The sequence below is a fragment of the Monodelphis domestica genome, chromosome 4, assembly GCF_027887165.1.
Source record: "Monodelphis domestica isolate mMonDom1 chromosome 4, mMonDom1.pri, whole genome shotgun sequence".
NCBI lineage: Eukaryota > Metazoa > Chordata > Mammalia > Didelphimorphia > Didelphidae > Monodelphis > Monodelphis domestica.
The window spans coordinates 31777491-31791704 of record NC_077230.1 but is presented as its reverse complement, the minus strand read 5'-3'; the positions used below and the strand labels follow the sequence as shown (position 1 = coordinate 31791704).

Genomic DNA, 14214 nt, shown 5'->3' with positions numbered 1-14214 from the left:
ATGTGAGAACTCTACTTAGATCAGGAATGTGAGACCTCTATTCCACCCCTACTTAAGCATGCCTTAGGGGAAGATAAAGTTGTAAGCTCTTTGCTGAACAATGAAAAGTACTTAAACCTATACTTATAATAAGGCAAAAAGTTCTTTAAGGCATGCCTATTTTTGAATATAATACAAAAGGGTGCTAAGTACCTATAAAGGTCAGGCAACTTGTGAACTTACAAGGAGCAAAGAGGTAAGAAACTTACTTAGAGGTTTTCTGGTGTGATCTTAATAAAAAATTTAAAGCCTTCTTAGGTGTGAAATAAGAATGGTCTGTCCTTTGAAAAATGTCTACTGTGATTGGTAGATATAAGGACTTAGGGGAGGTGACAGGAAAAAATGCCCTTTAAATAGGAGCTCAGATTCATTCAGGGACATTCAGATTGAGGATTGAGCTGGTGGAGGCAGCTGAGATGATGCTGGCCTGGTGTCACTAGAATCCTTGCTTGGACAGATCTTGTGGTGAGTGATTAAGGACTGACTGATCTTTTCTCTTAGGGCTTAGGCCTGGGTTGGCCAGGACTAGCCAGGGCCGGCTTATCCTTTTCTCATTATTTCCTTTTTCTCTCTTTCTCTCTTTCTTTAATTCCTCATTGTATTATTAATTAAATTCTCTATAAAACCCAGTTGACTTGGGTATATTCATAATTGGGAATATTTCCCTGGCGACCACCTTATATTTGATTTGAAACAAGACACTGTAGTGAAAACATATTTTCTGTGCTCACAACTTACTCATCCACTCTTTATATGCCATCCATTTAAGTCTTCCACTATTTAATCACTACAGTTTATGGCCTCACCAATTTTAATTATTACAATGTCCACTTAGAAACTCGAAGTCAACATGTCCAGAATTTCACTTATTCTTTCCATGAATGTCAGCTTCCCCTTTGGATTTCAATAAAATCACAACTCTAATCACTAAGTAAAAGATGTGAAAATCTGGTATTATAATCATTTGACTCCTCCATTGACCTTACAGATCCTACACATCCAATCAATCATTATGCATTTTCAAATTTAGGTTTAATAACTATTAATTAACAACTGTTCCCTCCTTTCTATTTATACTACCACCAACTAACAACCCAAGTCAACTCATTATTATATCCTATGCTTTTTTAATAGACTGGTAAACACTCTTCTCTAAACTTGAGTAATCCTTAATATTATTGTCAGATTATTCTTCATTTATTTTTTTAATTATTAAAAAAAACATTTATTTTTCTCTCAGAGAATTGCTACTATGGCTTCTAAGACAGAAAAGTGGTAAGGGCTGCTCAATTAGAATCAAGTGACTTACCCAGGGTCATCTATCTAGAGAATGTTTGAGGTCAAATTTGAACTTGGGTCTTCCTGACTCCAGACCTGGTGCCTTATTCACTGTGCTAGCTAATTGTTACTCTTCTTCATTATTTAAAAATCCCTTCATATTACTCTTCTCAAAACCTTTCACAGGTAGGTTTTTTCTCTTCTGCTATAAAACTGTTATTTTCTCTTTGGGACATTAAATATACTGAAAGAATAAGAATATATATAGTTCATTGAGTGAGTTTTGCTTTCTAGAAAATTTATTACTTTGAGGACAACCCTTTTTACTGGTCTATAGGTGCAAAAAGCTGAGGGTAAGTAGGGGAATCAAAAGCCAATCCAACCAGAGCAAAACATTCAGACCATCTTTGAAATTCACCACAAAATAAGCTCTTGGGTCATAGATTTGATTGAATTGAGTAACTCCACCCCCACCCCCAACCCTGGCAAGGTCACCTCAGGTCTGTTAAGACAACTCATCTAACTGCATTTAATCTGACTGCATTTTCTCTGGCTCAAGCTACTGATTGCTCTCATTGATTCCTGAATGGAGATGAATGACAGGCTGTCCACACTCTCAGATCCTCTTTTATGAAACTGCATTAGTTTCTTTTTCCTTTTTGTTCTTGACATATTGGTGCTTAAGGCTTCTCACCTAAGAACCTGTCCTTTTGACCATGAAATCATAAGATTGAGTGTATGTCTTTAATGAATATGCCAGCCCACTTGAGATGTTTATGCAACAGGACTATGATAAGAGTAATATGATTATAAGCTTTTGTAAGCATAAAAAGCAACCGAGAATATTCTAGATGGTCCCAGTTTCACAAGATAGCATTTCCAAAATATCAAAGTCTTCTCTGAGTGAAGCATTTGGCAGTCTATCATGGTAGGGAAGTAGGTAACATAGTTCTAACATTCACATATGAAATAGCTTAATCTTTAGTCCTTGCTTCAAGAAAAACATTTTTGTTTATTTAGAATTGTTTTGTTGCTGTGATTGTAAGTAATCTTTTGCCCTTAAATGATTTGAAGGAAAATACTAGTACATAAACAGAATAGATTTCATGTGAAAATTAATGAGTGGATATAAACATTTGTTAGTAAGTTCTGCTCGATATCATAAATGCATTAAGAAAGCATTAGGAGTTACTGTTTTTTGTAATTCAGAGACTTAAAAAATGGCCTATAATTCTATAGGTTAGGTGATATATCTGGGGGAGGGGGAAGAATACTATTACGATGGAGGGGAGGATGAAGGTGATTTGGGGTAATACTTAAACCCTACTCTCATTGGAATTGGTTCAGAGATAGAAGAACATCCAGTACCATTGGGGTATAGAATCCTATCTTACCCTTTAGAGAAGTAAAAAGGGAATAAGAAAAGGGGTGGTGGGCAGGGGAGTAATATAAGGGAGAGAGAAGTTGGGGGATGATTAAAAGACTTATAAGTGATATGCCCACAGTCACAGAGCTCCTATGAATCAGAGACAGGACTGGAAATGAAGTTTTTTTTTTTTTCTGATTCAAAGGCTTGTCCTCTATATGACATACCATACCTGCATCAGAATAATGAGGAACATATTTGTTGTTTTAAATAAACATGTTTCCCTCTATATAATAGTTCTGAAGTGTTACCTATAAGTATAAATTTAATATACTGAGCTTTATTTTTCTACTGAGGAACATTAAAAATAAATATGTATTCTTATGGAAAATAAATTAATCTCTAAATGTAAGTATATTACTTCAGGGAAGAAGAATAGGGAGCCTTGTTCTTCTAGCTATCTTCAAGTTGTTTCTCCGTCCTCAGTCTCTATTGCTGGTTATTACTATTTTACACTGTTTTTCTTTAAGATAGCCTCAGATGAACAGGATGCAGGCTTCACATGTGGCTTAGTTTTGCAAGTCTATATAGGGTACCATTTCCCTTTTGCCCCAAGCTTTGAGGATTCCTTTTAGGCTCATTAATTATAAAGGAACTTTTTGGTGCCACCATTCTAATGCATAGTTTAATGTCCATCCCAGCTGTTAGTACTCAGACTAGATGAATCAACAGCAGGCTGAAGAGAATCTCCACAGTCCTGGGAGAATGTGCTCCATCTGAAAGTTCTCTGGAACCATCAGTAGTAATATTTCTGCCCAAATCAGATTAAGGACCAGATGACTGCACTTTAAAATTTGATTCCAATAAATTTGACTTTAAATATTCCACTGAGCAGAATCAGGGGTCATTCTATTCGTCATCTCTCTTCAGCAGAACTGCTCAGATCCATTGCCACTACTACATCTAGTCTTACTGTTTATGATAGCAAACTTGTATCACCTCTTAATCGTCCAAATCTTGTGCTATTGATTCACCAACTACCCAAGAATAATCCACTCTCTACCCAACCCCATTTAATTCCTGCTTCCCACAATCCCCCCCTACCATATCCTACTTATCTCTGTCTTTCTCTCCCGTTGCACTCCCTGGTATTCTCATTTCATCATGAATAAATTTCTCTTCATTTTAGTGCATCACTATCATTCCTCAATTCCTCACTTCACATATTTAGTGATTAAATTTTATCTTCTCTACTTCAGTATTTTTAACTTCTTTCTACTTATACGGCCACCTCCCACTTTAAATCTTCATCTCTTGCCTGGATTACAGGAAAAAAAAAAAACCTTCCTAATTTTAGTTTTCTTTGCCTAAAGTTTCTTTTCTCTCCAAATCAACCCATACATGTCTTATTTTCCTGGAGCAGAGGCCAGACCATATCACTCTAGTGATTTATTTGTGCCTCTGGGTCAAAGCAAAATGCTTTGCTTGGTCTTTAAAGGCCTTCACAACTTAATTCCAACTAGATTTCCAGCCTCATTATACAATATTCCCTATATGGTTCAGCCAAATGGCCTTCTTACTCATATGTATTTCTCATGTGTCTTAGGTGAAAAATGCACTGCCTAGTCCAAGACCTTTTCACAATCTGACCCTCATATCTGGATGTTCTCCCCATTCACCTGAACCTCCTAGAATCTCTACTTTTCTTAAGGACTTAGTTCATGCCTTTTACATGAAGCTTTTTCAGAGTTCTTCTGTTGCTAGTGCTCTCATGATATTGAATTTATTTATTTATTTATTTCCATTTATGTGGTTGTACATGTACATCTTGTCTCATCGAATGGAATGTAAACTCTTCAAGGGAGTTCACTCTCTCTGCCCTGTTGCATTAAAAAAAAAAATATTCCCAGCACCTAGTACACACTGCCAGGCAAGGAATGAACAATGTGCCTGTTGACATCTTAATTAATTCTGTAGTTCACTTTCTAATGTTTCTTCTCTCAGAAGCTGCCATAACTCTGACCAATGACTCCTTTTATTTTAAACCCTTACCTTCCGTCTTGGAGTCAATACTGTGTATTGGCTCCAAGGCAGAAGAGTAGTAAGGGCTAGGCAATGGGGGTTAAGTGACTTGTCCAGGGTCACACAGCTGGGAAGTGTCTGAGGCCAGATTTGAACCTAGGACCTCCCATCTCTAGGACTGGCTCTCAATCCACTGAGCTACCCAGCTGCCCCCCTGACCAATGACTCTTACTCCGAAGTTAAACCCTTTTGAGATCTTCCTCAAAGAGTGGAAACACAAAGGCAGCCATAGCGACAGAAGTAGTAATCTCAAATGTGTGAGCCCATAGCACTAGTTTTTTTTCTAGAACTCCAGGTCTTTAGGTAACACTTTCAGCTCCTGCAATGCTACCTTGTTAATTGTTTTATAATTGGGTTTGCTGCCACTTGGCCAATGAATCAAGACCCCTTTCATCATGGTCAATACCTTTTGTAGGTAGGACAGATGTGCAATACCATTTCAGTTTTAATCGATGGAAGTATGTTAGTAACTATTTCATATTGTTTTCAGAAGAATTAATTGGGATATTAGGTAGCTTCTTGTCATTGTACTGAGGCATTTTTTATAGCTGAGATAAGAAATAGAAGATAAGGAGAAATTACAAATGGTAAGAAGGAGCCATTATAATTTGGAAATGGAGCAAGATAGCATCTGTTAAAATGCTTCTTACATAGGAAATAAACACTAGGTACAACTATCTTCTCATTTTAAGGCGATTCAAAATGTGGTTGTTATTCTGCAGTTTCCAAGAAGAAAAATCAAGGGGAAAGAATAATTAAGCTTCAGGATATTTCAGTATAAAAGACTAGATTTTTAGTGCTCAGAGGCAACATTATGATTAATTTTCTTAGAATTTCTTTCTATAATTTGATGTGTTGATATGAAATGTTATAAGATTTTATGGTTATGAAGATACAGTCTATTAGTTGTAACTAAAATAAATAAATTGGCATAATGCTTGGAAAGAAATCATAGCTAATACTAAAATTATCTAAATGTACCTAAAATATAGACATTATATAATAATAATAATAATAATGGACCATATAATGGAATGTAAATAAACTACTAGGATAAATAAACTACATTTGCTAAGTATTTTTAAAAAATACATTAATTATGTTGGACTCCAACCATAGTCAGTTTTAGTCACATATAATTCTAAAAAGAAGAAATATAGATTTTAAATATTGTAAAAAGTTTTGTTATGAAAAAATGTGAATCATTATATTTTAGGAACTAAAATAAAGCTACATTTATTACATCTATCTTATTTCCCCACCATGTTCATTTGAATATAACACATTATTGCTTTGTGTGGTGTGTGTGTGTGGAAGAAAGTTTTATTTCTCAAACTGAGCTCTGAGAGTGGCCTCTTCCCAACCTGCTGCTTTCTCTGTCTAGCCAATCCCCTCCCCTTCCTTCAAGAAGTCATTTGTATAGAGGGAGATGGTTGACCAATGGGACTAGTACTTTCTGCTAGGGTGGGTGGCGGGGTGAGGTGATTCTGTCTCCTAAGATTAAACAGGCTAGAATATATTACCCAAATATGACTTGCATGCAAGAAATGGCATAGGAAATGTAATTAAGGATCATTAATGTAATTAATGTATCAAAGGAAAAGAAAGTAGACCCATTTACTGGGCTCCACTGATGCACTGATACATGACATAATGTTTAAACAATAGCAAACATTCATTCATTATTTATTTGCCTACTAAGGTAGGCAATGGGACTACAAAGACAAAAAACTCAACAAAATATTTCTTGCCCTCAGGAACTTTATATTCTGCTGACAGATAAATGCTTACTAAATGAAGTTCTTATTCCCCCTGAAACTGACACATGGATCCTTTGATTCCTAGTCATGAAATAACATAAGTAAATTTCTGGGCCAACAGAAAGGTCAATGGGATTCACGAAAGACATCTGGTGAGCTGGTTAATTTAAGTAAAGTTAACAAACATTTATTAAGGACCTATCTTTTTTTTGTCAGTTTCTCTGTTGGGTACTGGAAATACAAGGACAAAAAAGAAAAAGACATGGCCAGGACTTTATGCAAATAAAGTAAATACCAAATATATGCAAAATCAATACAAGATAATTGGACATGGGGTGTTGGCAACTAACATCTGGACTGATCAAAAGGTCTCCAGTTGGAGAAGGAAATGGAGCCAAATCTTGAAGGGAGCAAGCGTTCCAAAGGCTGAGGTGGGGACAGGGAGCATTTCAGGCATGAAAGGAAGAGGCATCCTGTGCCAGGGCACAGAGATTGGAAAACAAATAGGCTACACATAGGTAAGAATTTTGATACAAGCTGAAAATAGCACTCCTAAGTTTGAGACAGTTTTTCAAAATTTGTTGCTTATCTGAAACTGTCACAATTATACCTAAAAGTTCCATAACTTCTTCAGTCTGGTACCCTTCCTCTAAAACTTAGAAAAATGTCTTCATGGGTTATTCTGATGATCTGATGATATAAAATGATCATCTTTAGTTAAGCCTGTCTGTTGTTAGAGATATAGCCTTACTCGAAGCCACTGCAGTCTAGTAAGTCTTCAAGATCACAGATATATTACAAAGTATGAAAAGAAAACTTTGGGAGGAATCTATTAAGAACTAATGATATTTTTTCAAATGCGTTTTTTAAAAAATGTAAAACTTAGCTAGGTTACTTTTCCTTCAAAAAAATTCTGAAAAGCTGCCAGAAGCAAGTATTAATAATCCTTGAACTAATTGCTTAAGTAAATAAGCATCTAGTCAACTTCCTCTGATACACAAAATGAACGAAAGGATATGTCACACAGATAATAAATATCTGAAGTCAGCTTTAAACTCACGTCTTCCTGATTACAGGTCTAGTGTTCTTATCCATTTTACCATCTAATTTCCTCAATAATGTTCTAATGGCAATAGATTACTGAATTGTCATTTCATATTCACATGAAAAATGATAGGAAAGTTCTACTGTGAATTTACTATCATTCTTTCAAACTAAGCTTTCTACTGTTCGTTTTGATCTTTTAATTTGAAGCTCACCCATAAGCAATAAAAACTTTTTCAATGAAGCATTTAAAGTATGGCTGGATTAATGATTGCATACAATTTCACTCATTTAATTCTGCTTCATCAAATTAGCCTTCAAACCCTACAGACCATCTGTGAAAATCCAGTTGACTTCTCAGGGATACATTTACCCTATTGCTGTGCTCAGTAACAGCTATCAATTTTTCACACCAACTTGAATTCTGGACCTCTGGTACCCTATTTCCTCTGAATTCAACATCTGATGAGAAGACTTTGATAAGCAGAGCTGACATTAATTACCTGAATTTCATAAATTAAACTGTCAGTAAAATTATGCTGTTCACAGTTTTTAATGATTCTGTCATCTCAAGGGTTTTATATCCCCTCTTCTCTTGAGAATAGTAGAGTAGAAAGAATATAATATGATGGAAAGATACAAGTCAGAAGGCCTAGATTCTAGTTCTGGTTTTGCCTTTTACAAGCGGTGTAAATGATCAAGTTATTTGCATTTCCTGAGCCTTAGTTTGCTCATTCCTAAAATGGAGATAAAAATCCCTAGCTAACTCATTGTGGATATTGCTAGACAATGAATGAATCATATAGAGTAATAATACAATTATGTTATTTTCATAATTTTAAAAGAGAAAAAAGTCTGGAATTTTAATTTTTAAATGAAAAATAGGATGCTATTGAGAAGAAGCCTCCAACTTATAAATGTGTTTATATTCCCCAAATTTAAGTCAGTCTAGAAATCACAGTGCATTTTCCTATGGAAATACAATGACTACATTCACAAGCAAGGCATTAGAAGTCTAAACTCAATATAGAACCAAACAACCACATAAAATATTTCACTGGGGGTAAAAAAAAAAGTTTTCAACTGGGAATGCCAAGAAAAATGCATTGATTAATTTAACAAACTTTAAAAAAATTATCTCATGCTTTAATTCTGTACCCATAAACAAATCCCCATAGCCCTCATCAAGGTCAGGATAAGGAAGGAGCCTGAGAAGAGAAGAGGATAACTCTTAGAGAGTCTGTTTGTCTCCTTTTCAGACCCCACCCTGGTTCAGCTAGGGGATGAAATGATAAGTGCTTATGGAGAATAGGGTCAAATCTTTAGCAAAAGTAGGGTGTTTAATGAAAGTGAAAAAAAAAAGGGAAGGAAATCCCAGTTAGTGTTAGCCAAGAAGGAGAAGGAATAGCTGTGGCCAATAGATCATATTTCCTTGGCAGTTTTTCACATGTAAATAACATTAAGTCAAGAATTAGGCTATCTTTATCACTCATCATTATTTCTATTTACAAATAAAACATTTATGTTAAAAACATCACATATTCACAGTGTTATCTGTATTCACTCAATTGCTGCACCAAAGAGAGACATACCAACTTGCACAGGCTGGCATGGAGTGGTAGCCAAAGCAGGCACCAAACAGCAGAATTCTGCACAAATAACACATGTTTCAGCACTTGCCAGTTCCCATACTATCCCATCTGGATATTCCATTGCTTCTAGTGGGAACTCCTCATGTCTTCCTTTTGGCTTGCTTATTATATCTGATCCCACTCTGTTCTCCACTGAAATCCTACTGGGTTACTGACTCATAGCCTATCTATTGGGTTAATGATGCTGGACTAGTTCTGCTAATCTCCAGTGGGCACTTAAATAAACATATTTCTTGAGTTAATAGCAAAAATATTTTTAAAATTATTACATGTAACTAAACGTAAACTGGCTGTTTTTCCACTTAATTCTGTAATTCTCCTCTCCCTTTTAACTAAACCTTTTGAGAAAGTTGTTTATAAACAGGGACTCCACTTTTCTCATTCATTTCTAATTCTTCTGTAGTCTGTCTTCCATCTTCACCATTTGATTGGAATTGTTCTCCACAAAATCAACAATAGTGTCTTAATAGCTACTTTCTTGAACTCTGAAGCCTTTGATGTTGTTGATAATCCCTTTCTCCTGGATACTTTTTCTTTTCTGTAAGTTTTTCTGTAGTTGATGAATTACACCTCTCTCATTTGTCTGATTACTCCTTCTTAGTTCTTCTTAGTTTTCATTATGGCTCTTCAATTGGGTCCCATCCAATAATTGTGGATATTCCCCAAAAAGTCAAACCTTGAACCTCATTTCTTCTTCCTCTAAACTGCCTTTCTTGGTAATATCATCTCTTCCTTTGGGATAAATCATCATTAAGTGGCAGAGTTTAGGGTTTTACTTCTTCCACCTTAAGAATTTGGGGAGGAGCTGACCTTCCTTAACCATATCTTTCTCTTTCCATGAGGCAAACCAAGGATGGGTGATTTTCCTTTTTGACTCAGACCTCTTTTCCCATAGGTTCTCCTCTTCATGATCGAGGTTGGAGATTTGCTTGAGGTGCCAATATTTGAGCAACAACACCAGGTTACAGAAATGGTTGGATCTATAGCCTAGCGCAAATGGCCCTGATTTAAATGGATCTTTTTCTTTGCTATTTCTTTGCTATTCTTTGCTATTTCTCTGCTTATAAATATGTTATGAATTTTAAAAAGCACCATAACATACTTTTACCAAAATAGGTTTTGAATTTATAGTTTTTAGGTTAGAGTCAAATTCTGATCACTAAAACAGCAGACATAGCATAGTCTTCTGATCAGTTTTTTAGTCCTAGGTAGGTATGGGCATTCTCAGAAAAGAAAAAAAAAACATATAGCACAAAACATTTATAATTGAAAATGGATTTTTATATGAAAAGTCAGGACATATCAACAGCTTAAGGAAAAAGCTAGAAAATTACAAAAAATCCCAAAAAACCATGTGTCTGTTAGCAAACAGTATTCTGCATAGTGTCTGTCACCTTAATAAAAACTTAATAAATGTTTAATGATTAATTTCTATTAATAATTCATTGAGGCAAGGGGAAGGAGAAATTGAAGAAAGTTAAAACCATTCAGAGGTGGTTCAGTGGATTGAGAGACAGGTCTAAATACAGGAGGTCCAGGGTTCAAATTTGAACTTAGACTCTGAGCAACTCACTTAATCCTCATTTGCCTAGTCCTACAGAGTATTGATTCTAGATGAAAAGTAGGATTAAAAAAATAAAGTCAGAGCTTTATTCAATTCTTAAAGAACAGAAGTCCTAATGAATGTCCTTTCTTTTATTGAATAGAGAATGGCCATCAAAGCCAGGTTTCTGTGATTAACACCTACTTCTGGAATATATACACCCAATTTCCTAGAGAAATCTGAGGCTTTGGCTTTATCAGTGCTGCTCCCTTCTTTCCTGTATCCTCTTTGCTCCTGCTGCAGGCTAACTTTTTGTTCTCTCTGATCTTTTTTAGAACAATTAAAAAACTCTTGGTTCAAGGGAACTTTCCTGACTCTCACCATCTACTCTTAGTGTTAAGAGCTCCTTACAGACCATTCTCTTCCAGATCTTGGAAGGTAATACTCTTCCTCCAGAATAAGTCTTGAACCCCCTTTCCTGTCCCTCAGGGAAATCAGTGAGAATACTGTCAGAATAGAAATCAGTCCAAGCCCTTCTGAAATCATGGTTACACATCCAGCATTCTATCCTTAAGACATCATTCTCTAGAAGGAAGAGTTATCTGTCATGTGTACTTGCTATCTATCACAATGCCATATATAATAGGAATTAAAAAACAACAACAAAAATACTTCATAACAAAAGAATACCATATCTTATAGGTCAGGAAAAAAAACATTAAGGGGAAAAATATACTATTTGACCTGTTGTTTTTCACATTTACTTTCATGGCTCAATGATAAATACTTCATTGATTCAATATTTCAAAAATTGGTGATTCTATTAGAGTTTGTAAAACCTCCCTATTGCAATGCAGGTCACAACTCTGTCATAGAGAGTGGTTATGGATGAAAAATGTATTACCCAGAAGCCAAGTGGATGATGAATCTTTCTTTTTATTTATTTATTTTTTAAAAACCCTTAACTTCCATCTTAGACTCAATATCATGTATTGGCTCTAAGGCAGAAGAGTTGTAAGGGCTAGGCAAAGGGAGTTCATTGACTTGCCAGAGTCATACAACTAGGAAGTGTTTAATATCAAATTTGAACCCAGAACCTCCTATCTCTCTCTAGGTTGGAGCCATTGAGGCTCCAATTTGCTCCCTTTAGTTTCTCTTAACTTAGCAAGGCTGAACCTTTTAAGACAGACAGGTAAAGGGACATGAATAGGTAGTTTTCAGGTGAAGAAATCAAAACTATCAATAATCATATGAAAAAGTGTTCTAAATCCATCCTAATTAGAGAAATGTAAATCAAAACAATGCTGAGGTACCACCTCACATCTAGCATATTGGTCAATATGAAAGTAAAGGAAAATGAAGGTAATGTGACAAAATTGGGTCATTAATGCAATGCTGGTAGAGTTATGAATTAATCCAAACAATGTGGAAGGCAATTTGGAATTGTGCCATAAGGGCTTTAAAAGAATAAATACCCTTTGATCTAGCAATACTACTACAAGGTTTGTACCCCAAAGAGATAATAAAGAAAATTTTGTGTACAAAAATATTCATAGCTGAGCTCTTTGTGGTGGCAAAAAATTGGAAAATGAGGGGGTATCCCTTGATTGGGTAATGGCTGAACAAATTGTGGTATCTGATGGTGATGGGATACTATTGTGCTCTAAGTAGGATTTCTATATGAATTGGAGGGGAAGGAAGAATGGAAGGGAAAAAATGGATCATGTAAACATGGAAATTATTATTTTAAAATTATTATGTTATTATTATATTATTATTTTAAAAATTAACATTAAAAAAGACATGTAATTTTTCAAAAGATCTCACTAAGCATAAGGATTAGAACAAAGTAAGAATTAATCCAAAAATTCTAAGAATTTCTTAGAAATTAATTTTTCCATGTTCATGTCACTAATATTATTTAAATTCCACAGTCAAAAGCTCTACAAAATACATGTCATTCTAAGTTATTATCCTTATTTAATCAACTATTATCCTTATTGCTAACTATAGTACATAACTAAGTAGATGTATTTTCATTAACTTCATTCTATTTTTTCTCAGCTGTTATTTTTTTCTTAAATTAACTAATATGTTGAATATTCAAAATATGGGATGACAATATATAATACCAATAACTTTTTTCCACATTAAAGTCTATTATTCTCTCTTTTCAAGAAAAAAAGTTAAAATTAGCATGACTTCAAGGACTATTCCTAAACATATTATTACTGATTTTTAAAATTCTATATACTAGTTAAAATGGTATATTAATTTAGAGAAGAGATTATAATAGGGAGTCTATCTTTTTATTTTCAACTCATAATTTTCTGAAGTTGTGTTATTTTATCTAAAATTATAATTGAGCTAAATAGCAGTCATTTTCTTCAAGTGATTTATTTTAATTGGTCTTGAATAATCTGGGGTCTCAACTTATAATGGCAATATTCAGAAAGTTTGGATTAGGAAAGTGATGGTAAATCTTTTAGAGACAAAGTGCCCAAATTGCAAACCTCATGCCCCATGTGAGCTACTCCTTAACCACAGTCAGGAGAAGGAGGAAACACTCCCATTTGGGGTGCTGGGTAAAGGGGCAGGTAATTCGAGAAATGCCCTCAGGTGTTCACAGAGAAGGGGAAGGGAGCAGCTCCTCTAGCATGCTCTAGCAAGCATGGGTCCTCTAGCATGCTCTAGCAGGCATAGGTTCACCAACATGGGCTTAGGACAATCTATTTTAAGCTGATCATTCTCAGTTTGTGCAATGTTCCAATAATTGCTTGCCAGAATCCAAAAAGCAATGAACAATTCCACTTGAATATTGTATGCACATTGGGGGTAAGTACTCTTTATGTATCTGTGGAATAGGAATGAGTTTCAATTTTCAATTTCACTAAGTTGGCATTCTATCATTTTCTTTCTTCTACCCATATATAAATTGGAATTCCAAAGCCTTTTTGGTGATACCATTTTCAGGATTTTAATTTAAAATTTTTTGTTATTCAAAACTTGACAAAAACCAAGTACAATGAGCATTACTATAAGGGAAGAAGAACAGAGGAGGTAGATTATATATGAAACTATAATTCTTAAAATACGACTTTCATAAAAGTATATAATAAATTCACCAAGTTAGTTCCAAAGCTGAACTTCCTTTCTTCTATGATTTTTCTATTAAAAGACTATCATTTTTATTTTTTTGCCCTCTTTCCTAAACAAAAGTCCTCTCTCTCTCTCTCTCTCTCTCTCTCTCTCTCTCTCTATATATATATATATATATATATATATATATATACATATATATATATGTCACATGATAAAAGAAAAAAATTATTGCTCGTGTATTGTTATGCCTAAAAATGATCTGATAATGTTTTTATTTTTTCCTTTTTTAATTGGCTCAACATAAGTGAATTTCTTTCTGTTCCCTTGGTGAACACTACTTAGGAAGAT

At 34.7% G+C, this 14214-nt stretch overlaps 1 protein-coding gene across 11 annotated transcripts in view; it reads right to left on the bottom strand.

The window, feature by feature from the left end:
- The window catches only part of DMD (dystrophin), a 2399796-nt gene that overhangs the window by 1034423 nt on the left and 1351159 nt on the right, over nt 1-14214 (bottom strand). The gene's annotated exons all lie outside the window — the stretch shown is intronic.